General features: G+C 38.4%; 1 protein-coding gene and 1 pseudogene across 1 annotated transcript in view; one reads left to right on the top strand and one right to left on the bottom strand.

Annotated features, from left to right (window-relative positions):
• Positions 1-242: 242 nt before the first annotated feature.
• On the bottom strand, positions 243-23,524 carry LOC108522365 (hsc70-interacting protein pseudogene; annotated as a pseudogene).
• The window catches only part of SLC35A1 (solute carrier family 35 member A1), a 47,778-nt gene continuing 40,331 nt past the window's right edge, over positions 16,103-23,549 (top strand). The window contains exons 1-2 of the mRNA XM_017862517.1: positions 16,103-16,276; positions 19,085-19,372. The gene's annotated coding sequence lies outside the window, so the exon portion shown is untranslated. The remainder of the gene's footprint in view (positions 16,277-19,084; positions 19,373-23,549) is intronic.

The raw sequence follows: 23,549 nt of genomic DNA, 5'->3' as shown, positions 1-23,549 counted from the left end.
TAAAAAGTGTTTAAAGTTTGTAATTCCTAGTAGGAAAACATTATCTGAATGCATACCCTAATGGCAAACCACTGTAAAATGCTTCAGCTGCATTTGGGGTAGAGCGGTAGGGATTATCCTCAAAGCACCCCAGCTCTCTTGATGAGAAAGTCAGAGGTAGAGTGGTTTGTATTATTGCGACATCCATTAGGTGGTCCAGGTTGCGTTTCCTTCACCAAGGGCTTTTTTTAATCAGAAGGGTATTATGCCTGACCTCCAAATTTGGCTGACAATTTACTAATGAGATTTGTAACCTTTCCATTGTACCGGTATTTTGACATACTTGCTGGGTTCTAGGCCACATCCTAGAAGGCCACCATAACTTCTAGACCCTGCATGGCTGCAAGGACCTCTGGATCACCAAGAATGTCATTGAGTTCAGGCATTCTTGCCATTCCAGGCATTCCTCCGTGAATATTACCAGGGCTTTCCACAGAAAGGCCAGCTGGGAAAGAGAGCCTACTGAGTTCCTGATCCCTCTGGGCTCTCTCATGCTTTTTTTGAGCCTTTTAAACTATTTTTTCTCTGATCTCTCACTCTTTATGATTTTGCTCATACTTTCTCTGATGTTCTGCAATTTTCTAGGCCCTAGGTTGAACGTTCAGCATTGTGCTAGCATCTTCATAATCCAATTTACAGACAAGGGGCAACATCACAGGCTGCTTCTCCCCAGTGGCCCAGAAGTCTGTGTGCGAAAACCACTTGTAAGGCTTGCCACTTGTAAGGCTGGGCTGAATCAGGATTTATTTCAATGTCTCTGTTACAGTATCAGATGGCAGCATTTGGCCTCTGTAATTTGTTGAAGACACTGGCTCTCATTAGCATACAGAATGGTCAAGAGATTCAGCTTGAAAGCATCTGTGAATAAGTCGATGACTTTTTGTGGTTCACCATCATTTAGGGCTTCAATGGCAGCCACTTTCTTATCATTTGCCTGATCCATCATCTGTTATCTCTGCATTTTCATCTCCCTTTTCTTTTTTATTTTTAAAATTTGTTATTACTTTTAAAATTTTAAGTTCCAGGATACATGTGCAGGACATGCAGGTTTATTACACAGGTAAATGAGTGCTGTGGTGGTTTGCTGCCCCTGTCAACCCATCACCTAGGTATTAAGCCCAGCATGCATTAGCTATTTTTCCTGATGCTCTCCCTCTCCCTACCCCTCCAACAAGCCCCGCTGTGTGTTGTTCCCCTCTCTGTGTCCATGTTTTCTCATTGTTCAGCTTCCACTTATAAGTGAGAACACGCAGTGTTTGGTTTTCTGTTCCTGCGTTAGTTTGTTGAGGATAATGTCTTCCAGTTCCATCCGTGTCCCTGCAAAGATCACGATCTCATTCCTTTTTATAGCTGCATATTATTCCATGGTGTATATGTACCACATTTTCTTTATGCAGTCAACCATTGATGAGCACTTAGGTTGATTCCATGTCTTTGCTATTGTGAATAGTGCTGCAGTGAACATACACATGCATGTGTCTTTATAATAGAATAATTTATATTCCTTTGGGTATATACTGAGTAATGGGAGTGCTGGGTCAAAAGGTATTTCTGGTTCTTAAGTCTTTGAGGAATCACCACACTGTCTTCCACAATGGTTGAACTAATTTACACTACCACTAACAGTGTAAAAGCATTGCTATTTCTCCACAGCCTCACCAGCATCTGTTGTTTCTTCACTTTTTAGTAATCGCCATTCTGATAGGCATGAGATGGTATCTCATTGTGGTTTTGATTTGCATTTCTCTAATGATCAATGATGTTGAGCTTTTTTTCATGTGTTTGTTGGTTGCATGAATGTTTTCTTTTGATAAGTGTCTGTTCATGTCCTTTGCCCACTTTTTAATGGTTTTTTTTTTTTTCTTGCAAATTTAAGTTCCTTATAGATTCTGGATATCAGACCTTTATCAGATGGATAGATTGTAAAAATTTTCTCCCATTCTGTGGGCTGTCTGTTCACTCTGATGATAGTTTCTTTCGCTGTGCAGAAGCTCTTTAGTTTAGTGAGATCCCATTCATCAGTTTTTGCTTTTGTTGCTGTTGCTTTTGATGTTTTTGTCATGAAATCTTTGCCCGTGTCTATGTCCTGAATGGTATTGCCTAGATTTTCCTTTAGGGTTTTTATAGTTTTTTAGTTTTGGGTTTTACATTTAAGTTTTTAATCCATCTTGAGTTAATTTTTGTATAAGGTGCAAGGAAGGGGTCCAGTTTCAATTTTCTGCATACGGCTAGCCAGTTCTTCCAGCACCATTTATTAAATAGGGCATCCTTTCCCCATTGGTTGTCAAAGATCATATGGTTGTAGATGTGCAGTTTTATTACTGAGTTCTCTATTCTGTTCCATCAGTTTATGTGTCTGTTTTTGTACCAGTACCATGCTGTTTTGGTTGCTGCAGGTTGCAGTATAGTTTGAAGTTGGGTAGCATGATGCCTCCAGCTCTGTTCTTTTTGCTTAGGATTGTCTTGACTATATGGGCTCTTTTTTGGCTCCATATGAATTCTAAAGTAGTTTTTTTCTAATCTGTGAAGTATGTCAATGGTAGTTTAATGGGAATACCATTGAATGTATAAGTTACTTTGGGCAATATGGCCATTTTCACAATATTGATTCTTCCTATTCATGAGAATAGAATGTTTTCCATTCGTTTGTGTCTTCTCTGATTTCCTTGAGCAGTGGTTTATAGTTCTCCTTGAAGAGGTCCTTCACTTCCCTTGTTAGCTGTATTTCTAGGTATTTTATTCTCTTTGTGCAATTGTGAATGGAAGTGCATATCATGATTTGGCTTTCTGCTTGCCTGTTGTTGGCAAGCAGAACAGGCAAATTTGATGAACAAAAAATTGTGATTTTTGCAAATTGATTTTGTATCCTGAGACTTTGCTGAAGTTGCTTATCACCTTAAGAAGCTTTTGGGCTAAGACAGTCGGGTTTTCTAGATAGAGGATCATGTCATCTGGAAACAGACAGTTTTATTTCCTCTCTTCCTATCTGAATATCTTTTATTTTTTTCTCTTGCCTGACTGCCCTGTCCAGAACTTCCAATACTATGTTGAATAGGAGTGGTGAGAGAGGGCATCCTTGTCTTGTGCCGGTTTTCAAGGGGAATGCTTCCAGCTTTTGCCCATTCAGTATATTGGCTGTGGGTTTGTCATAAATGGCACTTATTATTTTGAGGTGTGTTCCATCAATACCTAGTTTATTGAGAGTTTTTAACATGAAGAGATACTGAATTCTACGGAATGCCTTTTCTGTGTCTGTTGAGGTAATCATGTGGCTTTTGTCTTTTGTTCTGTTTATGTGATGAATTACATTTATTGATTTACGTATGTTGAACCAGCCTTGAATCCCGGGGATGAAGCCAACTTGATCATGGTGGATAAGCTTTTTGATGAGCTGCTGAATTCAGTTTGCATCAGGATTGCATTGAGGATTTTTGTATCAATGTTCATCAGGGATATTGGCCTGTAGTTTTTGTTGTTGTTGTTGTATCTCTGCCAGGTTTTGGTATCAGGATGATACTGCCCTCAAAAAATGAGTTAGGGAGGAGTCCTTCCTTTTCCGTTGTTCGGAAGAATATCAGAAGAAATAGTACCAGTTTCTCCTTGTACCTCTGGTAGAATTCAGCTGGAAATCTGTCTGGTCCTGGGCTTTTTTTTGGTTGGTAGGCTAATTATTACTGCCTCAATTTCAGAACTCATTATTAGTCTATTCGGGGATCCAACTTCTTCCTGATTCAGTCTTGGTAGGCTGTATGTGTCTAGGAATTTATCCATTTCTTCTAGATTTTCTTTTTTATTATTATTATACTTTAAGTTCTGGGATACATGTGGAGAATGTTCAGGTTTGTTAAATAGGTATACACATGCCATGGTGGTTTGCTGCACCTATCAACCTGTTATCTACATTAGGTGTTTCTCCTAATGCTATCCCTCCCCTAGCCCCCCAACCCCCGACAGGCCCTGGCGTGTGATGTTCCCCTCCCTGTGTCCATGTGTTCTCATTGTTCAATGCCCACTTATGAGTGAGAACATGCGATGTTTGGTTTTGTGTGATCATAGCCCACTGCAGCCTCAAACTCCTGTCAAGCAATCCTCCTGCCTTGGCCTCCCAATTAGCTGGGACTATAGCCACATGCCACTGGGCCTGGTTTTAGAATCTCTTTTTAACTTGAGTTTTCATGTGCCCTTAATTTTTAAAATTTTTTATTGATACTTAATAAATGTATATATTTGTGGGGTACATGTAATATTTTGATACATGTATATAATGTATAATGGTCAAATCAGGGTAACTGGCATATCCATCACCTCAAATGTTTACTACTTCTTTGTGTTGGGAACATTCAGAATCCTCTCCTGTAGGTATTTTGAAATATAAAATACATTTTTGTTAACTATAGTTGCCCTACTGTGCCCTAGAACACTAGAACTTATTCCTCCTCTCTAACTGTAATTTTGTCCCCATCCACTGCCCTTCCCAGCCTCTGGTAACCACTATTCTCCTCCCTACTTATATGGGCATGATCTATGGGATCAACCTTTTTAGCTCCTACATGAGTGAAACGTGGTATTTGTCTTTCTGTGTCTTGCTTACTTCATTTAACATAATGTCCTCCAGTTCAATCCATGTTGCTGTAAATGACAGGATTTCATTCTTTTTTATGGTTGAATGATATTCTATTGTGTAAATAATCCACATTTTCTTTATCTGTTCTCCTGTTGGTGGACACTTAGGTTGTAGGAGTGCAGATATCTCTTTGAGATACTAATTTCCTTTCCTTTGGATATATGCCCAGCAGTGGGATTACTGGATCATATGGTATTTCTATTTTTAGTTTTTTTGAGGAGCCTTCATACTATTTTCCATAATGACTTGCATTCCCATCAAACTTGCATTTCCATCAAAAGTGTATGAGTTCTTTTTCTTGGGCCGGGCGCGGTGACTCACGCCTGTAATCCCAGCACTTTGGGAGACCGAGGTGGGCGGATCACGAGGTCAGGAGATTGAGACCATCCGGCTACATGGTGAACCCCGTCTCTGCTAAAAATACAAAAAATTAGCCCCCCCCCCCTGGCATGTGCAGGTGCTGTAGTCCCAGCTACTTGGGAGCTGGAGTGCAGGCGAGAATGGCATAACCCAGGAGGGCGGAGCTTGCAGTGAGCCGAGATTGTGGCCACTGGCCACTCCCAGGCCTGGGAGGGGACAGTGAGACTTCTGTCTCACGAAAAAAAAAAAAAAAAAAAAAAAAGTTCCCTTTCTCTTACATCCTCACCAGCATTTGTTGTTTTTTGTCTTTTTTATAATAGGCATTTTAACTGGGATGAGATGACAGCTGATTGTGCATTTCTCTGATTATTAGTGACACTGAGCATTTTCTTATATACCTGTTGGCCATTTATATGTTTTATTCTAAGAAATGTCTCTTCAGATCATTTGCCCTTTTAAAAATTGGATTATTTGTTGTTCTTGTTTTGTTTTTGCTGAGCCGAGTTCCTTGTAAGTTCTGGATATTAATCCCTGAATGGATAGTTTGCAAATATTTTCTCCCATTCTGTAGGTTATCTCTTTCCTCTGTTGATTGTTTCTTTTGCTGTGCAGAAGCTTTTTAGTTTGATATAATCCCATTTCTCTATTTTTGCTTTTGTTGCCTGGGCTTTTGAGGTCTTATACAAAAGATCTTTGCCCAGACCAATGCCCTGAAGCATTCTCCTGTTTTCTTCCAGTAATTTCATAATTTTAGTTCTTACATTTAAGTCTTCGTTTTTAGTTGATTTTTACATAAGGTGAGAGATAGAGGTCTAGTTTCATTCTTCTGCATATGGATATCCAGTTTTCCAAGCACCATTTATTGAGGAGACTGTCCTTTCTCCAGTGTGTGCTTTTGGCACCTTTGTTGAAAAATCAGTTGGCTGTAAATGTGTGGATTTATTTCTGGGTTCTGTATTCTAGTCTATTGGTCTCTGTGTTTTTATGCCAATACCATGCTCTTTTGGTTACTATAGCTTTGTAGCATATTTTGAAGTCAGGTAGTGTGATGCCTCCAGATTTGTTCTCTTTGCTCAGGACTCTTTGGCTAATCTGGGTCTTTTGTGGTTCCACATGAATTTTAGCATTGTTTTTCTATTTCTTAAAGAATGTCATTGGTATTATGATAGGGATTGTGTTGAATTTGTGGATTGCTTTGGGTAGTATCATGTGACTTTTTAATATACCATTTCTTTATAAATGTGTGTATATATTTCCTTTGAATAAAAAATGAAAATGTGTGTGTGTGTGTATGTGTGTGTGTGTGTGTAATTTTGGAGCTATGATATAGCCACTTACCATAAAAAGTCTCAAAGCTACTTATGGCAAAAAAAAAAAAAAAAGGTATGTTTCACCCTTCAAATTACCACCAGATTGAGAGGCAGAGCAAGACGGCAGAATAGAACCCTCCAGTGATCATCCGCTGACAGGAACATCAAATTGAACAAGTATCTACATAAGAAAGCACCTTCATAAAAGAACTAAAAATCAGGAGAGCAATCACAGTACCTTTTGTAAACATCATATCAAGGAAAGAGGTACTGAAGAGGGTAGGAAAGACAGTCTTTAATTGCCTATACTACCCCTCCCTCATGCCCCAGTAGCGGTCACGTGACACAGAGAGAGAATCTGTGTACTTGATGGAAGGAGAGTAGAGTGATTATTGGGACTTTGCATTGGAATTCAGTGCTGCCCTGTCACAGCATAAAGCAGTACAGGGTAGAATTCGGCCAGTGCCCTTGGCGGGAGCATTTAGACTAGCCCTAGCCAGAAGGGAATTGTCCATCTCAGTAGTTGGAACCTGAGTTCTGGCTAGCCCCAGTATCATGGGCTATAGTGTACTAGGGTCCTGATAAACTTGAAAGGCAGTCTAGGCCACACTGACTACAGTTCCTGGGCAAGTCCTGGTGCCATGCTGGGCTCAGAGCCAGTGGACTTGGGTACATGTGACCCAGTGAGACACCAGCTGCAGTAGACAAGGGAGTGCTTGCATTACCCCTTTCCCAACTCTAGACAGTGCAGCTTGGAGTTCTGGGAGGAAAGGGAAGAGTACAGAGGACTTTGTCTTGCAATTTGGATACCAGCTTAGCCACAGTAAAATAAAGCTCCAAGCAGAGTCCTGAAGCCCCATTCCAGGCCATAGTTTGTGGATGATATTTCTAGACCCACCCTGGGCCAGAAGGTAACCCGTTGCCCTGAAGGCAAGGACCCAGTTTTGGCAGAATTCACCACCTGCTGACAAAAGAGCCCTTGGGTTTTGAATAAATATCAATGGTAGCCAGGCAGCACTCACTATGGGCCTTGGGCAAGACCCAGTACATGCTGACTTCAGTGTGATCCACCACATTCATCGCTGTGGTGGCCACAAGGAGAGACTCTTTCTGCTTGAGGAAAGGAGAGGGATAGTAAAAACGACTTTATCTTGCAACTTGGGTACCAGCTCAGTCACAGTATAATAAAGCACAAAGCAAACTCCTAAAGTTCCTGATTCTGGGCCTTAGCTCCTGAAGGGCATTTCTAGATCTGTCCTGGGCCAGTAAGAAATCCGCTTCCCTGAAAGGGGAGGCCCAGTCCTGGCAGGATCTATCACTTGCTGACTAAAGAGCCCTTGAGCCTTGAATAAACATCAGCAGTAGCCAGAAAATAGTTGCCACAGTACTGAAACCCAGTACTGTGCTGGCTTCAGGTGTGACCCAGCACAGCCCCAGTGGTGGTGTCCAAGGGGGTGCTTGCATCACCTCTCCTCCCACTCCATTTGGCACAACATGGAGAGAGAGATGTTGTTTGCTTGGGAGAAAGTAAGGGAGGAGAACAAGAGCCTCTGCCTAGTAATCCAGGGAATTCTCCCAATCTTACCCAAGACCACCAAGGCAGTACCTCTATGAGTCTGCAACAGTCATAGTGTTACTGGGCTTGGGGTGCCCCCTAATATACATATGGCTGCAATGACCAAAGACATAGATCACAACACTCAATTCCCTTTGAATACTTGGAAAGCCGTCTCAAGTAGGACAGGTACAAACAAGCCCAGATTGCTAAGATTAGAATAAATACCTAACTTGTCAATACCCAGACATTGACAAACATCCAGAAGCATCAAGACCATCCAGGAAAACGTGACCTCACCAAGCAAACTAAATAAGGCACCAGGGACCAATTCTGGAGTGACAGAGATATGTGGCCTTTCAGACAGAGAATTCAAAATAGTTGTTTTGAGGAAGCTCAGTGAAATCCAAGATAATGCAGAGAAGGAATTGAGAATCCCATCAGATAAATTTAACAAAGAGATTGAAATAATTAAAAACAGGAAATTCTAGATCTGAAAAATCTGACAAATCAAAGAATGTACCAAAGCCTCTCAATAAATACTTGACCAAGCATAAGAAACAATTGGTGAGCTTGAAGACAGGCTATTTGAAAATACATAGTCAGAGGAGTCAAAAGAAGAAAGAATAAAAAATAATACGGCACATTTACAGGATCTAAAAAATAGCCTCAAAAGGACAAATCTAAGAGTTATTGACCATGAGGAGGTAGAGAAGAGATAGGGGTAGAAAGTTTATTCAAAGAGATATTAACAAAGAATTTCCCAAACATAGAGAAAAATATCAAAATTCAAGTATAAGAAGGTTATACAATGCCAAGCAGATTTAACCCAAATACTACCTCAAGAAATTTAATAATCAAACTCCTAAAGGGCAGGGATAAAGGATTCTAAAAGCAGCAAGAGAAAAGAAAGAAATAACATATACAGGAGCTCCAATACATCTGGCAGCAGATTTCTCTGTGGAAACTTTACAGGCCAGAAGAGAATGGCATGACATACTTAAAGTGCCGAAGGAAAAAAAAAAAGAAAAAAAAAAACAACTTTTATCCTAGAATAGTATATATCTGGTGAAAATATCCTTCAGACATGAAGGAGAAATAAAGACTTTCCCAGACAAATAAAAGCTGAGGGATTTCATCACCACCAGACCTGTTCTACAAGAAAAGTTAAAGGGAGTTCTTCAGTCTGAAACAAAAGGATGTTAACAAGCCATAACAAATCCTCTGAAGGCATAAAACTCATTAATAGTAAGTACACAGACAAATACAAAATGTTATAACGCTGTCATTGTGGGGTGTAAACTATTCATATCTCAAGTAGGAAGACTAAAAGAATAACCTATCAAAAATAATAACTACAACAACTTTTAAAGACATAGACAGTATAATAAGATTTAAATAGAAACAACAAAAAGTTAAGTGGCAGTGGGGGGGGGGGGGGTTTTTTAATCAGTTTTTTCTTTGCTTGTTTTTGCAATCAGAGTTAAGTTGTCATCAGTTTAAAATAATGGGTTATAAGATGTTACTTGCAAGCCTCTTGGTAACTTTGAATTTTAAAACGTACAATAGATAACGCAAAAATATAAAGTAGGAAATTGAAACATACCACCAAAGAAAACCACTTTCACAAAACAGAAGACAGGAAGGAAGGAAGGAAGAGAAGGTCACAAAACAACCAGAAAACAAATCACAAAATGGCAATAATAAACCCTTATTTATCGATAGTAACACTGAATTAAATAGACTAAACGACTCTCCAGTCAAAAGACAGAGTAGCTGAATGGATTTAAAAAAATAAAACCCAATGATCTGTTGCCTACAAGAAGCACACTTCGCCTATAAAGACAAACATAGACTGAAAATAAAGGGATGAAAAAAGTTATTCCATGCAAATGAAAACCAAAAAACAGCAGGAGTGGCCATACTTGTATCAGATAAAATAGATTTTAAGACAAAAACTATAAAAAGACACAGGGAAGGTCATTATATGATAAATGTATCAATTCAGCAAGAGGATGTAATAGTTATTAATATATATGCACCCAACACTGGAGTATCCAGACATATAAAGTAAATATTAGAGCTAAAGAGAGAAATAGACGCCAATACAATAATAGCTGGAGACTTCAACATCCCACCTTCAGCACTGGATATATCTTCCAGACAGAAAACCAGCAAAGAAACATAAGACTTAATCTGCACTGTAGACCAGATTGACCAAATACTTACAGAACATTTTGTCCAAAGGCGACAGAATACATATTCTTCTCCTTAGCACAAGGATCAGTCTCAAGGATAAGACAAAATACAAAATAATTTTTGTATTTTTGTAGAGACTGGGTTTCGCAATGTTGGCCAGGCTGGACTCGAACTCCTGACCTCAAGTCATCCACCCACTTCGGCCTCCCAAAGTGCTGGGATTACAAGTGTGAGCCATCACACCCAGACTGGAACTTTGGAAACCATATAAACACATAGAAATTAAGCAATACGCTCCTTAATGACCAATGGGTCAGTGAAGGAATTAAGGAAATTAAATTTCTTGAAACAATGAAAGTGGAAACACAAAAGCAGTACTAAGAGAGAAGCTTATAGCAATAACCATCTACATGAAAAGAGTAGAAAGATATCAAATAAAAAACCCAAGCATGCATCTTAAAAAACTGGAAAAGCAAGAGCAAACCACACCCAAAATTAGTAGATGAAAAGAAATAGTAAAGATCAGAGCAGAAATAAATGAAATTGAAATGAAAAAAATATAAAAGATCAATAAAATGAAAAGGTACTTTTTAAAAAAAGATAAAATAGACAAATTGTTAGCCAATAGTTACACTTTAGCCAGGCTAGGAAAACATGAGAGAAGACCCAAAGAAAATCAAAGATAAAAAAGGAGACATTACAACTGATATCACAAAAATTCAAAGGACCATTAGAGGCTACTATGAGCAACTACATGCCAATAAATTGGAAAACTCAGAAGAAATAAATTCACAGACACATCAAACCTACCAAGATTGAACCATGAAGAAATACAAAACCTGAATAGATGAATAACAAGTAAGGAGATGAAACCCTTAATAAAAGGTCTCCCAGCAAACAGAAGCCAGGGACCCAGTGGCTTCACTGCTGAATTCTACCAAACATTTAAAGAAGAATGAATATCAGTCCTACTCAAACTCTTTCAAAAAGTAGAGGAAGAGGGAATACTTCCAAACTCATTCTACAAGGCAAGTATTATGCTGATACCAAAACCAGGCAAAGACACATCAAAAAAAGAAAACTGCAGGTCAGTATTGCTGATGAACATTCATGTGAAATCCTTAACAAAATACTAACAAACTGAATTCAACAACACATTAAAAAGATCTTTCATTATGACCAAGTGGGATTCATCCCATAGACACAAGGATAGTTCAACACATGCAAATCAATGTGATACATCATGTCAGCAGAATGAAGACAAAAACCATATGACCATTTTAATTGATGCTGGAAAAGCATTTGATAAAATTCAATATCATTCTATGATTTAAAAACCTCAAAAAGAACTGGGCATAGAAGGAATATACCTCAACACAATAAAAGCCATATACAGCAGACCCACAGGTAGTATACTGAACGGGGAAAAATGAAAGCCTTTCCTCTGAGATCTGGAACAAGACAAATATGTCCACTTTAAACACTGTTATTCAACATAGTACTAGAATTCCTAGCTAGAGCAATCAGACAGTGGAAAGAAATGAAGACATCCACCTTGGAAAGGAAGAAGTCAAATTATGCTTGTTTGCAGATATGATCTTACATTTGGAAAAACCTTAAGACTCCACCAAAAAACTAATACAACTGATAAACAAATACAGTAAATTTGCAGAATACAAAATCAACATACAAAAATCAGTAGCATCTCTGTATGCCAACAGCAAAGAATCTGAAAAAAATCAAGAAAGTAATCCCATTTTCAATAGCCACAAATAAAATTAAATACCTAGGAATAAACTTAACCAAAGAAGTGAAAGATCTCTATGAAGATAACTATGAAACATTGAAGAAAGAAACTGAAGTTGGCTGAACCCGGTGGCTCACGCTTGTAATCCCAGCACTTTGGGAGGCTGAGGTGGGCGGATCATGAGGTCAGGAGATCGAAACCATCCTGGCTAACACAGTGACATCCCATCTCTACTAAAAATACAAAAAATTAGCCAGGTGTGGTGGCGGGCACCTGTAGTCCCAGCTACTCGGGAGGCTGAGGCAGAAGAATGGTGTGAACCTGGGAGGCGGAGCTTGCACTGAGCTGAGATGGCGCCACTGCACTCCAGCTTGGGCAACAGAGTGAGACTCCGTCTCAAAAAACAAACAAACAAACAAACAAACAAAAAACAGAAAAAAGAAAAAAGAAATTGAAGAGGACACAAAGCAACGTATTAATGGATTGGAAAAATTAATATTGTTAAAATGTTCATATTACTCAAGCATCTACAGATTCAATGCAATCACTATCAAAATACCAATGACATAAATAGAAAAAATAGCCTTACAACTTATATGGAATCACAAAAGACCCAACTTATATGGAACCACAAAAGACCCTGAATAGCCAAGCCATCCTAAGTAAAAAGAACAAAACTGGAGAAATCACAGTACCTAACCTCAAATTATACTACAGAGCTGTAAGCAAAATAGCATGGTACTGGCATAAAAACAAGACACAGACCAATGGAACAGAATAGATAACCTAGAAATAAATCCATACATGTACTGTGAACTCATTTTAAATAAAGGTGCCAAGAATATACATTGGAGAAAGGACAGTCTCTTCAACAAATGTTGCTGGGAAAACTGGTTAACCATGTGCAGAAGAATGAAACTAGACCCTGTCTCTTGCCATATACAAGAATCAAGTCAAAGTGGATTAAAGACTTAAATCTGAGACCTCAAACTATGAAACTACTAATACTACAAGAAAACATTGGGGAAACTCTCCAGGACATTGGACTGGGCAAAGATTTTTTGGGTAATTCCCCACCAGCACAGACAACCAAAGCAAAAATGGACAAATGTGATCATATCAAGTTAAAAAACTTCTGCACAGCGAAGGAAACAACAAAGTGAAGAGACAACTCACAGAATGGGAGAAAATATTTGCAAACTGTCCATCTGATAAGGGACTAATAACCAGAATATATAAGGAGCTCAAACAACTGAATTAGGAAAGAATCTAGTAACCCAACTGAAAAATGGGAAAAAGATCTGGATAGACATTTCTCAAAAGAAGATATACAAATGGCAAATAGATATATGAAAAGGTGCTCAACATCACTGATCATCAGGGAAATGCAGATCAAAACTATAATGAGATATCATCCCACCCCAGTTAAAATGGCTTATATCAAAAAGGCAGGCAATAACGAATGCTGGTGAGGATATGGAGAAAGGGAACCCTAGTACACTGTTGGTGGGAATGTAAATTAGTAAGCCATCATGGAGAACAGTATAGAAGTTCCTAAAAAAAAACTAAATATAGAAATACCGTATGATCCTGCAATCCCACTGCTAGGTGTATATCCGAAAGAAAGGAAATCAGTATATCAAAGAGGTATCTGCACTCCCATATTTATTACAGCACTATCCACAGTAGCCAAGATTTGGAAGCAACCCATGCATCCATCAAAGACAACTGGATAAAGAAAATGTGGTACATATACATAACAGAGTACTGCTCAGCTATAAAAAAGAAGGAGATCTGTCATTTGCAAAAACATGGATGGAACTGGAGAATATTATTTTCAGTGAAATAAGCCAGGCACAGAAAGACAAACTTCATATGTTCTCACTCCTTTGTGGGAGCTAAAAACTAAACTGAAATGGAGATAGCAGAATGATGATTACCAGAGGGCTGGGAAAGGTAGTTGTGGGGAGTGAGAAATGGGGATGGTTAATGGGTACAAAAATATAGTTAAATAAATGGATTAAGATGCAGTATTTGATAGGACAACATGGTGTGTATAGTCAACAGTAATTTGTCGTACATTTCAGAATAACTGAAAGAGCACAACTGGAATAGTCATAACATGAAGACATGATGACTGTTTGAGGTGATGGACACCCCATTTACCTGATGTGATTATTACACATTGTGTGCCTGTATCAAAATATCTCATGTACCTGATAATTATGTACGCCTACTGTGTACCCATAAAAATTAAAAAATACCACCAAATTAAGTTTGCCAAGTCAGTAGTTCTCAAATTTGTTCAAACTGTAGAGTTCCTGGAGCTGGCAATTCATTTTGGTGAGTATTATAAATGTTGCTATCTTAAGTTTAACACATGTAATTTTTTGCTTAATTAGATGTTATACAAAATTCTAATTTAGAACAAATGATTGCAGGAGCCAACTACTTTGAAAAATGATGAGGGGAAAATTTACAATAGAAAATTTTAATAATTTTTCTGCAAATTAGAAAATGCCTTTCATTTTACTCCGAATTCCAAACTCTTCTGTTTTTTGTAAGATGAAATCCAAATTTGGGGGACTGGTGTTTGAGGCATACATGTCTTTTTATCCTTCTATTTCTACTAATTTCCTCCATGACCTCTCTGTCAGAAAAACTGTGAGTTACATACTGGTCTTAAACTTGTCCTGATATGCCCTAGTCTTCTATTTGTTAAAAGATAGTTTTCAAAAATGGGTAAAATTATTGTCATGTGGATATGCAGATATAAAACTGAACATGTGTTAAGAGTAATCTATTCATTAATAAATGAGGGGACCAGGTAGATGTTATAACCAGTTCAAATGAGAACCCTAAGAACAGACACATTTATAGATCAGGAATATTCAAATGAATGTGTAAATGGAGGCAACACTGATTTTTCCACGTGGGGAAAGGGAGTCAGTTGAACTTCTACAGACAGGATAGACTGCATGTCTACAGACAGAAATTATTTGGTCTTGCTATCACTCATTTATAACTTACAGAGTTGTAAGATAGCCCAAGGACAGTGAAAGGCTAGAATCAGATGACTGAAAAGGTATGTTGTATGTGGATAATGCATAGTTTTCCACTCAAGCATAATTTTTTCCTATACACCTGGTCTTGTTTTTTCCTGTCTTTCTGGATATTTAATTCCCAGCTGACCTTTAATATCTGCAGAATGAGTTTTCTCCCTGTCTTTTTCATGTAGTCCTTACTGTCTGATTATTTACTTGCCATTTACTTGTATGGTACAGTATTGTTAACTATCTTTTTAGCATTTTTTAAATCTACCTAACTATATCATAAGATAATTTTATAGTCAGATATTATATCAAATGTTAGACACTCAGTGATTATCTGTTGTTTGGAAAGAATATCTTCTCCCTCCTTTTTACTGTGACCTAAGTTCCTTAAACGTCTACCACTCCCTCCAACAACGTCAACAATGTCATGTCCAGCACTATTATATCTTGTTTAGCCTGGAATTAGTGAATTCTTAATATTGGATTCCCCAGAAGAAAATCAGTATATTCAACTAAAAACAAAGCAAAAACCTTGGTTGACAACCTGCTATGTATGTATAGCTTGAGTTCAACATATGTCTTGAAGAGGTTTTGGTAGTTTAAATAGATGTGATTTTTACCTAATGTTTAATAGCTATTTTCCATTTCTATCCATTTTCAACAGGTATTTACTTATATTATCAGTTGTGCAAAGTGGGGAGGGATATTTGACTTGGGAATGAGGGATGTTTTCTGCTTCCAAAATACACGTCCTACAGAAAACCAAACACCGCATGTTCTCATAAGTGGGAGCTAAAAATTGGGTATGCATGGACATAAAGGTGGGACCAGTAGACACTGGAGACTGCAACAGTGGAAAGAGTGGGAGGGGGGCATATGCTGAAAAATGAACTATTGGGTACTGAGCTCACTGCCTGGGTGATGGGTTCAATCCTACCACAAATCTCAGCATGGTGTGATATAGCCTTGTAACAAACCTGCACATGTGCCCCCCGAATCTAAAATGAAAGTTAAAAATCAACACCCCCTACATAAACAAAATCATGAAGCCGTAATTCCCAGGAAAACAATTATATTCAGCTCATTAATTATGTGCTTATTTTCTTTGTTGGTATTTACAAGTATATTCCATGTCCAAAAATTCTTGTTTTTTAAGTGTTTTGTCAGTTTTAGCTAAATATTTTAGTTATCGGTAAATAATATTTATTTTTTCCAAGCACTAATTATAAAACTCCACTTCTTTAGATGAGAGATGCTGACAAACATTATATAAAACCAATTACAAAATGTGAAAGTAGCACACAGACGGATACACACATACTGCCACCAACAATTGTGAGATCATATGAGTGGAATGAATGGGAATTAAGAAGAAAAGCTATAAAATTGGTTTGTAACAATATTTTCTAAAATTATATGTTGGGGAATTTTAATCTGTTGTTACTCAAAGAATTGGTAAATTAAATTATTTATATAAAATAATGAGTTTTATACAGTGTTCTTTGCTAACAAAAATATAATTTATAATTTGCTAGGTTTACATTATCAGATTGTCTTCTAATTTTAAGCATATGTAGAACAATGGTAATCTATCTATCTATCTATCTATCTATCTATCATCAGTTTTAAAACTTGGTGCTAGTATTTAAAGCATTCTCAACTTCCTTTAATCACTTAAGGTATACCATTCTTTTTTTTGTTTGTTTTTTGGACCTTTTCTATTAAAGCATAGATATTTTCCTCTGAACAACATATTACCCTTAAACGTATTTCCTCTGAACAACGTATTACCCTTAAAGCCTGTCTTTGAAACTCTCATCCCTGTCCAATTCAGTGAAATTCCCCCCACCAACCCCTCTTTATAGTATCTTGTCATTTTAAACAACAAATATTTATAGTATGGAAAAAATAAAATATTTTATGTCTGTAGCCCCTTTTTAGTATATTTTATCCATCTCTTTAACTGAAATCAGGTGTGGAAATAAAATGCCTACCCAAATGAGAACAAAGGGAGGCTATTTATTTAGAGCTTGCTATAGCAAGGGAGTCAGACACTGTCACTTGTTGTTTGGTAGACTCAAAGCATGCAGGGGAGTGGGAAAGCTTTATAGTCAGAAAAGGGGGAAGCCTTTAGGTGTTCTCTGATTGTAGGTTGTTAACATGAGAAAACTGGAGGCAGGCTAACTAGAAGCAGGGCATTTTATGTGATTGGTTTGGTGAGCATATCTAGGTTTCTCTGGTTGGTCCTGAGTTGGGGGAGAAGGAGCCAAAAGATGGAGAAGCTGGCTTAAGTCCTCAACATTCTGGGTCAATTGCTACAGCTACAGAGGTTGAGACTGGCTTCCCCGACTGGTCAATACAGAGGCTGCAAGTTAAAGAGTTCTATTGTCATATATGGTCTAGCCTTTGTCCATTTGTATATTCAGTCTCTCACAGGCTTCCCACTGACCACATTATTTCCTTTGCTACTCACTCTGGTGGCAGCTTTTCAGTTCCCTGACATGAGGAAGGATTGGTTTCCCTATATATCTTCCAGATCATTGTTCCATTAGTATTCCTTCCTATCAGTTACTCTTCTGTAGTTCATGAAATGCCCAACCCCCATATTATTTTCTATTATCTACTAAACTCACTTGAGTTCATCAGACTTACTGGGTAACATATATATCCCACTACTTTGTTCTTCAGGGACTAATTGTCTAGCAAGTGATATTGTTATATTAAAAATACTTCAGTACCTCCTTGTAAGTGGTGTAACAGAAATGAAAATTCTACTAAATTAACATAGGTGATATTTTAGGTAGCTTTTGAGATACAAATAGGCAAAGAGGAGGAGGGAAATGATGGCTGGATAGGATATGAGAGATAGAGGTGGCAACATAGGTATGGACTGGAAATGTTAAGAGAATGGGGGTATTCAGGGGTCTGAACTTCACACTGACTGAGCCCTCTCTTCACATTCCTCAATCTCCACTTAATTCTGACTCTCACCTTGGGCCTTATTATTCCCTAGAACTGTTATTATATTGAATGCCAGCTCCCCAAGTGTTACCTACCCAACCTGTGGATAAGACAAAGCTGAGTTTACTGCTTACAGCCATAAGGGAAAACACCACCTCAACAGTGCTTTAGCAGTGTCTCAGAAGAGGAACTGCAAAGTCAGAATTTATTGAGAATTTGAAGTTTGCTAAGGCAGGTCTTCCAATGACTGAGGTGGACTGGGGGTAGGATGGAGATTTGAATCGGATTGGGTAAGGATCATGAAAAAGCAGTCCAGCATTGGTGGGAATAGCAAGAAGATTTTTTGAGGCAAGGGATGCAGACTCTTAGGACTGAAACTGTGTGCTGATGCTTACTACTGAAGAGTTGACACATCTTTGAGGTAGTGCTGAAATGAGCAATCAAGTTATTTGCTTAGGCGAGAGTCTCTTGGAATGGTAAAATTATGCTAATGAAGACAGTGGAATAGTAAAGTCTTATTAATGTGGACAATAACCTGGGTGTTGGGAAGTAGTTTCGGTTCTCAGTCACCTGCAGTATCTCAAACTCTGAAAATGTTTCCTCTAATTCCAGGTGTCTCCTTCTTCACTCACATGCTATAATGCCTTCTAAGGTTTTTCTTGGCCTTTACTATAATCGCAGCAACCTTATTCTTCTTTTTATAAGCTCCTCCTTGCTTCCCAGCCTGAGTAATCTGTTTAACCTCACGTTTACTAGTAATCTATAAAGGGAGTAAGCAAAATGTAGAATACTGTAAAATACAAATGGAAAGCATCAGACCCTTTTATGTTAAAATCTAGGGTGAAGCCCATTTTAAAAGATAATACTGTATATAAATCTTAAATTTTGTCAAAAAAATATAGTGGAAAAATCCAAGTTATAAGAATCTCAAAGTATAATAATGAAGGAATTAGATTATATTAATAAATAACTGGTTGAGTTCACTGTAATTTTGAATCTGTATGTTTTTTGAGGTCAATTTTCAACATTTTACATATTTTTCTACTTCTTGGTAAGGGATATTTAATTTTCTGTTATGTTCTAGATTTTCCAGTGTTTTATAGAAAAAAATGCTATGTTATGGAATTAATTTCTTGTGGATTGAAGACAAAAATAGGCAGATATTAACTGGTATCTGATAATATTTTAGGTTATTCTTTAGAGAAATGTTAATTCCTGTATTCTCTTTCTCTTTAGGCTAATTTGCGCCAGAAAGTTACTCACTCAGTACAAACTGATCTCAGTCACTTGAGAAGAGAAAATTGTTCCCAGGTGTACCCTCCAAAGGACACTAGCACCCAGTCCATGAGGGAAGACAGCACTGGGGTGCCCAGGCCTCAGATTTACCTGGCTGGTCTTCGTGGAGGAAAGAGTGAAATCACCGATGAGGTCAAGGTGAACTTAACTAGAGCTGTGGATGAAACCTAATTAGAGACGTTTTAAAGTAGATGCTACTCAATTATGAACACTAGCAAGTACTTAAAGGTATATTAACATCTATAAAAATTAATTTTGTGGGGTGGCACATTCATTGGTTGTATGACTGTTTATTGGGTTCCCACATTTTACCAAACTGTTTTCTGTAACACAGTTTTCATTCTCTTGAAGTTGAAAAATAAAACTGTCCATTTATCTTTTATTTGTTAGAAATAGTTTGTCAGCATTAAGATTGAAATTATAACATTTAGATAGAAATATATTATAGGCCGGGCGCGGTGGCTCAAGCCTGTAATCCCAGCACTTTAGGAGGCCGAGACGGGCGGATCATGAGGTCAGGAGATCGTAGACCATCCTGGCTAACACGGTGAAACCCCATCTCTACTAAAAATGCAAAAAAAAAAAAAAATTAGCCGGGCGTGGCGGCGAGCCGCTTGAGTCCCACTACTTGGGAGGCTGAGGCAGAGAATTGGCCGTGAACCCGGAGGCCGGAGGCTTGCAGTGAGCCGAGATCAGCCACTGCACTCAGCCTGGGCGACTGAGACAGACTCCGTCTCAAAAAATGCTCATGGATAGGGAAGAATCAATATCTGAAAAATGGCATCTGCCCGGTTATTTACAGATTCAATGCACACCCCCATCAAGCTACCAATGAGTTCTTTACAGAATGGAAAAAACTGCTTAAAGTCATATGGAACCAAAAAAGAGCCCGCATTGCCAAGACAATCCTAATCAAAAAAGGACAAAGCTGAGGCGCCACCTACCTGACTTCAACTAACTACAAAGGCTACAGTAACCAAAACACCAATGGTACTGGTACCAAAACAGAGCATGACCAATGGAACAGAACAGAGGTTCCCTCGAAATAATACCACACATCACACCATCTGACTTTGACAAACCTGAGAGAAACAAGAATGTGGAAAGGAATCCCTATTTAAATAAATGGGGTGCTGGGAAAATTGCTAGCCATAAGTAAAAGCTACTGGATCCTTCCTTACCCCTTATACGAAGATAATTCAAGATGATTAGAGATTAAATGTTAGACCTAATACCATAAAATAAAACCCTAGAAAAAAATCTAGGTAGTACCATTCAGACAAGCGCATGCGGCAAAAGACTTCATGCTATAACCACCAAAAAGCAATGGCAGCCAAAAAAGGCCAAAAAATTGACAAATGGGAATCTAATTAACGAAAGAGCTTTGCACCAGCAAAGAAAACCATCAGATTGGAACATGGGCAACCTAACAAATGGGAAGAAAATTGTTGCAACCTACTCATCTGACAAAGGGCTAAATCCAGAATCACAAAGAACTCAACCAAATATACAAGAAAAACAACAACCCCATCAAAAAGTGGCAAGGATATGAAACAGACATTTCTCCAAAAAAGACATCATACAGCCAACAGACCAACATGAAAAAATGCTCAAATCACACTCGCCAATCAGAGAAATGCAAATCAAAAACCACAAATGAAGATACCATCTCACACCAGTTAGACAATGGCAATCATTAGAAGTCAGGAAACCAACCAGGTTTGGAGAGGATGTGAGAAATAGGAACCCTTTTACACCTGTGGGGATTGTAAACTAGTCAACCATTATGGAAAACCAGAGCAATTCGCTCAAGGATCTTAGAACTAGACTGTACCATATGACCAGCCAATCCACTACGGTTATAACCCAAAGGATTATAAATATTCTAACACAAAGAGCACATGCACACTATGTTTATGGCGGCACTATTCACAATAGCAACAGACTTGGAACAAAAAACCCAAAGTCCATTCAGTGACAGTCCCTGGAGTAAGAAAAGTTGGCAACATATCACCAATGGAAACTATGCAGCAAATAAAAAAAGGATGAGTTTGCGTCCTTTGTAGGGACATGGATGCAGCTTGGAAACCATCATTTCTTAGCAAACTGTCACAAGAAAGAGAAAACCAAAACCACCGCATGTTCTCACTCATCAGGTGGAAAATGAACAATGAGAATCACTTGGACTCGGGAGGGGAACATCAACACACTGGGTCTATCATGGGAGGGAGGAGGATTGCATGGGAGTTATAAGATATAAATGATGAATGATGGTGCTGATGAGTAATGGTGCAGCACACCAACCATGGCCATAAGTATACCATAGTAGCAAACCTGCAACGTTAGGCTATCATTACCTAGAACTTAAAGTATAATAAAAAAAAATTATAAGATTATTACTGTAATAGAAGTCTATTTCTAAACCATATTTAGTGTTAAACATTACAAACTTAAAACCTAATCAATATTTTAAGCTTGATTAGCTATTGAATGTTACCATAGATTAAATTGATACGTAACAAAACCTTGCTAATTTGGAACAACTGGAGCAAAAGTCCACGTGATGTTTTTTTCTCTTTGTTTCTTTTGAGACAGGGCCTTGCTCTGTCACCTAGGCTGGAATGCAGTGGTATAATCACAGCTCACCACAGCCTCAACTTCCTGGGCTAAAGCAGTCCTACCTCAGCCTCCTGAGTAGCTGGGACCACAGGCGTGTGTTACCACACCTGACTAATTTTTAAAACAATTTTCTGTTGAGACAGAGTTTCACCATATTGCCCTGGCGGGTCTCGAACTCCTGGGCTCAAGCAATCCTTTCACCTCGGCCTCCCAACGTGCTGGGATTATAGGCATGAGCCACCATGCCCACCTCACAGGATGTTTTTCAAAATCTAGAAATTTGACATAAAATCTGTATTTCTGGCCTTTCAAAAAAAGAAGAAATCAGAATATCTGCTAATGCTTGGCCAGCATTCCTGCAAGTAGTAGCTTTGCCCATTCACAAGGCAGGTGCTTTCAATCCTCCACTATCTAATCTAGTTCCTGCTGCCTGATGGGCCTCCCACATCACTGCTTTGCCTTATTTGCCTGACTGCATAGGCAGTTGTGTTTAAAGCTCCCATGAATCACTGATAGCTGTATTTTAGAACTGTGGTTTTATTACTGTCTTACATACTTCTAATACCAATTCATGGATAATAAAGCTTCTAGGAGGGGCTGTTTGACTTGCTTTAGTAGCTAGGAGGTCATTTGGCATATTTTTTCTGCTCAGGTGACTTTTTACTAAAGCATTTGTATAATTTGCTTTCTGTGTAGCTTAAATGTTTTTGTTTGTTTTTGAGATGGAGTCTTGCTCTGTTGCCCAGGCTGGAGTGCGGTGGCATGATCTCAGCTCATGGCACTCTCTGCCTCTTGGGTTCAAGCGATTCTCCTGCCTCAGCCTCCCGAGTAGCTGGCATTACAGGTGTGCACCACCACGCCTGACCAATTTTTGTATTTTTAGTAGAGATAGGGTTTCGCCATGTTGGCCAGGCTTGTCTGGAACTCCTGACCTCAAGTGATCTGCCCACCTTGGCCTCTCAAAGTGCTGGGATTATGGGGATGAGCCACTGTGCCTGGCTGTTTGAATGTGATTTATACTATGAATATGCTTTGAAATCCATTTTCTGCATGTAAACTTCAAACAAACCTACTTCTAAGTTTTTGTGATTTTCATACCTGTAGTTTACAAATGATGTTTAAGATAGACTGGCTGGCTGTTAAGGCAGGGTCTGGAGGAGTGGGGTGATACTAAAATTTACAAATTCAGGAATGTCATTTTATCTGTTCAATTAACCGTTATTTGATTCTGCAAGATTCCTAAACACAGAAAAGAATGGCTGTAACCTGCAATTTGGGCTTATCAAGTTAAGGCTTGGAAGTAGAATGGCCAAGTGAATAAAAATACCAAATCCAATTTGAAAAGCCAGTCTTAGTATCAGACAGTCACCTGGTAAGTACAACAGAATAAAGGGAGCTACATCCAATGGAAAACTCATCCTCTCCCTGGACCTCCACCATCTATTCAAGCCCCATCCTTCTGAAGATTTCCAACCATATGCTGAATTTAATGTCTGATGGTCACCCCCATTTCAGCAGGTCACAGATCAAAATAACTTTCTGTGCCAAACATGTTTCTTTCTCTTTATTTTTTTCTATTTTCAAAGGCACCAATGCCTTACTCAGTAGCATAAGTTAAAACTTCCTGTTTTACTAGCCTTCAAGCTCTGTTCATTTGACCTGAATTGTCATTGAGATTCATGTCTTCCTATTCTCACCTCCCCTGCAGGACTTTGTCTTATTGCCTGGGTCACTGCTGCCTCCATTTTTTATATGGTTCATCCGGATGTTTTCTCATGCATAAATG

The sequence above is a fragment of the Rhinopithecus bieti genome, unplaced genomic scaffold (assembly GCF_001698545.2).
Source record: "Rhinopithecus bieti isolate Rb0 unplaced genomic scaffold, ASM169854v2 scaffold_64799, whole genome shotgun sequence".
Taxonomy (NCBI): Eukaryota; Metazoa; Chordata; class Mammalia; order Primates; family Cercopithecidae; genus Rhinopithecus; species Rhinopithecus bieti.
The sequence above is the reverse complement of the archived record's forward strand: the minus strand, read 5'-3'. Positions and strand labels throughout refer to the sequence as shown.